The sequence below is a fragment of the Vicia villosa genome, unplaced genomic scaffold (genome assembly GCF_029867415.1).
Source record: "Vicia villosa cultivar HV-30 ecotype Madison, WI unplaced genomic scaffold, Vvil1.0 ctg.000600F_1_1, whole genome shotgun sequence".
Taxonomy (NCBI): Eukaryota; Viridiplantae; Streptophyta; class Magnoliopsida; order Fabales; family Fabaceae; genus Vicia; species Vicia villosa.
Genome location: NW_026705274.1, coordinates 578966 through 583620, shown reverse-complemented (window position 1 = coordinate 583620; position 4655 = coordinate 578966). Strand labels below are relative to the sequence as shown.

General features: G+C 33.7%; 1 long non-coding RNA gene across 1 annotated transcript; it reads left to right on the top strand.

Moving 5' to 3' along the window:
- The first annotated feature begins 364 nt into the window (after positions 1–364).
- On the top strand, positions 365–2677 carry LOC131629718 (uncharacterized). The gene is made up of 3 exons (XR_009292080.1): positions 365–770; positions 849–929; positions 2443–2677. It is a non-coding gene; the product is annotated as an uncharacterized LOC131629718 (long non-coding RNA).
- The last annotated feature ends 1978 nt before the right edge of the window (positions 2678–4655 follow it).

Here is a 4655-nt window from a genome sequence, read left to right as displayed (position 1 = left end):
TTTTACCTGTTGTAATGATGAAAGTTCACAAGCCAAGAAAACTTAGAGATGGCAGTCACTTTTTCTTTTTGATAGTCACAACATTTTGTGGTTCAAGAATTTATTGTCTTATCTCTCCTTTTTTCCTTCTTTTGATATCCCTAACTTTTGCCTGAACTGTTTATTTTGAACTTACAGTCAGCGGGATGCCTTAATTTTTGCCTAAGTCATTTTTGATTTTGACTTAGCAGGCTTTTCGTTGATTTTCTTTTTTGATACTTTTTTTGAAAGATAGTGACTATCCTGCTTAATGATTATAATTGTAACATCCCAATTTTTATTAATATTTTTATTAATTGTATTAGTAATTATATTATTTGGTGTTTTTAATAATTGCTTATTTATTTAGTTATTATGTGATATAATAATTATTTGAAATATTTAATTGTATGTGTGTTTGTGTTAGTGTTATTTGGGTTTATTAAGTTGTATGAGAGATATAGCTAAATGGGCCTAAGTGATAGATTGGTGGGTTAAGCCCAATTTACATAAGTGAGATAGTAAGAGAAGGTTAGGGTTTTAGAGGTTACTATTTTCATTTGGGGGAAAAGATAGGAAGAAGAGAAAAGAGGCAAAAGGGAAGAGAACAATGGTGGAAGAGAAAAGGTAGAAGAACTCTCATTTTCGCAGCTATGTTTCAGCAAAGAGTCGTCTTAGCAAAACGGACGTATCTCTCAATCCAACCGTTGGATCGTTGCGGTACTTGGACACAACGTTCCTGACCCATAGAGGTAAGTTTTGACCGGAGCGATTTTGATTTTGAGGATTTTAAGTTCGTCTGATAAGCTGATTCCCGAACTGGTTTTTAGGTGTGTCTCCTAGTGATGTTAGAAAGGATTTCTTTTGGAGAAAAGCTTAGAGTTATGGTGAAAGAGTCCATATTTACCAAGGTAAGGGTGGGGTTTTTTCATGCTAAAGGGTTGTATGATAGTATGTTATAGTGGGTTTAATTCTATACTTTGATATTCATGTTCTTCTATGTTGCAATTTTGGGTATTTGTCGATTTGTTGGAATGTGATGATATAAATGTGATAAGTTGTGTGCAATTGATAATCTATGTGTATTAGATTGTTATGTTTGTTGTGAGTAAACCATTGATAGTGAAATAATGGGTTTTGTTATAGAATTGGAAAATAATGGAATAGAAATATAATAGTTGAATTGAAATTAATATAGTTTAATTATTAATTGGATAGTTAAATTATTAGTTGAATTGATTCCAATAAGTCTATGTGATTGGAATATACTTGGACTTGGACCAATTATTCGGTTTATCGGTAAATTACGGTATTTTGAGAAATTGTTTGTAATTGTGTTTTGGCTTGAATATGTATGTTGAGAAATATATATTGTCATGCCAATGATGTTGTTTTGATATTGATTCTTTATGGTTAGTTGGTTAGCATTAATTCTAATGATTAATTGCTTGATGTTGAAAATGTGTGTTCATGTATAATTGACAAAAATGAGAATTAACATGAGATAGTATGATTACTAGTGTTAATTGGATTGTGTGAATCATAATTGATTAATTGGCCTCTCATATGTGAATGATGTGTGTGTGTTGTGAATGTTGTGTACAATTGGTGGATAATTCATAGAGTTGAATTATTGTGATATGTGGAAAGTTAAGATGGTAGAGATGATCTTAATTGCATATATTTGTGAGATTGTACATACATTCATATCATAGTGTGCCTTGAAACATAGGTGGAATTGCTTTGAAACACAAGCGTGGCTTGGATTCTAGAGTGAATCGGAAAGCGGTAAACTATATGTTTACATTTGGTGGCTTTGGTCTTGTCCGGATCTGAAGCGTGGCTAGATTCTATATGAATCGGAAGCGGTGGAACTTTGGGTCCATATTGGGTACCACATGCATAGAGTCACATGTCTTGCATTGAGTTACATTGGAGTTATGTGATTTTTGAATATATGTAATTATGTGATTAGGTGATTGTTATGTGTGCATGAGATGTGATAATTAAATTTCGTGATGTTTGATACATGATTTTGGTGATATATGTAAATGAAACGTATATGATGAGAATGCAAATATATATATATATATATATATATATATATATATATATATATATATATTATGATATATGTATATATGTGGAATATATGAACCATGTTTTGCCATTGTTGATAGTTGTATTAATTTACGTTGTGATTATGAAGTATATGTTATTATGTGCTTGAATGACATACTTGTAAACTTGATTACATTGTTATAGTTGATAGTTAACATTATTGTTGTGATGCAAATTGCTTATATTGAGAAGTGGTGAATTGTGTGATTTTATCTTTGCTATATGTATTATCATACTTTCCTTTATAATGTTTGATATCTCACCCCTTCTGCTGATGTTTCCCCTACCATGGGAAATGGACAGGTACTCAAGTATAACTATGGAAGTTTGTAGGTTCATCGTATCCAGTTGGTGTGTCGCTCTGATACGTAGCACTCGGGGGGTTGTCTATATTGTTGTTTCTATGTTGTTCATGTTTTAGTTGTTGAGTTCCAAATTGGATATTGAGAAGTACTATGATGTTTGAATTTGTTTCCGATTAAATAAGATGATTTGTTTATAAAGCTGAATGTTATGATTCCGCTGCATATTAAAATGAAGTTGGTTTGTCTAAGAGCTGTTATAAGTTGTTTTGTGCTTATCTGAGATTAAAGTGCTATGTATCTGTTTATGAGTTGTTAATATGAAGTAAATGTGATATCCCAAATACTTGTTGATAGTTTTTAAAATACTCTGATTTCACGCATGATATTTTCGGGTAGAATTTGGGGTGTTACATTAGTGGTATCAGAGCAGGTCGGTCCGTCAGGCCAAGTTGTCGAGTCAGTTGAGTTGTGTGACAGTTGAATGATGTTAGTGTTTTATTCCTTAGTACGCGACATGTGTGTGAAACACTGTTGGTACTTGTTCGTTTTGTTGCAGGGTTAGTTTGAGCGAAGTAGGGAAGAAGCTGTGCTTCTTGGATATGTTTCAGTTGTAAGTTATTGGTGCAATATATTTCTTAAGGAGACAGAGCAAGCAATGTAGAAGTTTGTTGGTTTCCGAATTCGAAGGTAACATGGATTTAAGATTTTGGTTGTTTAACAAGTCGGAACGTCTTGGAATAAGGACAATTGTTATAAGATGGAATTTAGGAAGTTGTCATATTCAGCATTATTGGTGGACTGTGAAGTTATCAGTTTAAGTAACCGTTGCGTAGGATGTTGACGTAAGAATAATTATTAAGCGACGAATTACGGTAGACCTTGTCAAGGGATCCTTGGCAAGAGATTGGAAAAGTTGTCGAAGTTGTTGGAATGTTCAAGTCGGAGTTAGAAATGCAAAGGGACGAGTATGATTCCAAGAATAAAAAGTGTTGATAATGGTGTAAAGGAATTTTGTTCTAATGTTATCATAAGGTGTGTTAGCATGTTCAGATGATTTTGGGAGTTATTTAAGTATGGTACTTTTGGTGACGTAAAGGATTATATTGCAGTTGAGTAACGATGGTTTAGGCTACCATTATGGTTGTCGGCTATCTATTGACAAATTGAGGAATTGATCACCCTTAATCTCTTGTTGATAGTAGACAGAATCGTATTGGAATAGGATAGACTTGTCTTACCAGCTTGATAATATTGGAAGTGAATGAGTTTGTGCAAGATGGTGCGATGTTGTTTAGGTTGCTTGCAACTTTGGATGTTCATGAGGAAAGAACAATTGAGGAATTGTCGATAGTTGGCGCATTTGCATATGTGTTTTCTGAAGATGTAAGTGATTTACCGCCGGAATGAAAAGTTGAGTTTTCGATCGATTTAGTTCCTGGAACTAGTCCTATATCGATGGCTTCATATTGGATGCCTGCTTCTGATGTTGAAAGAGTTGAAGAGTCAATTTGAATATTTGTTTGAGGAGAGGTTGATTCGTTCGAGTGTGTCACCGTGAGGAACATCTGTTTTTGTTGGTTAAGAAGAAGGAAGGTTTTGCAAGGCTTTGTGTTGAAGCAAAAAGGACAATTTGTAGCTTATGCTTCAAGGCAGCTTAAGATTCATGAGAGGAATTATCTGACGCAAGATTTTGAGTTGGCCGCCGTTGTTTTTGTTTTAAAACTTTGAAGGCATTACTTATTTGGATCGAGATTCGATGTGTATAGTGACTAGAAGAGTTTGAAGTATTTGCTTAATTAGAAAGAGTTGAATATGAGACAGAGAAGATGGTTGGAATTCTTGAAGGACTAGGATTTTGGTTTGAATTACCATATAATAGAAGCGAACGTTGTAGCCAATGCATTGAGTAGGAAATAATTGCATATGTCTATGTTAATGATTCAAGAATTGGAATTAATGGAATAATTTCGAGATTTGAGTTTGGTATGTTGAAGCTTACTTGTGGTATTCCTGATGAGATTAGAGAAGGTTAGAAATCGGATTTGAAATTGGCTGACAAGATGACATTGATTGGTCGAGGATAAGGTGATAATTTTCGGATTGATGAGAACGGTGTCATGAGATGTCGTGATTGAACTTGTATTCTTGGGGTTTTGGATTTGAAAAAGAGAATTTTTGGATGAAGGGCATCGAAGTGGTTGAGTAATTATT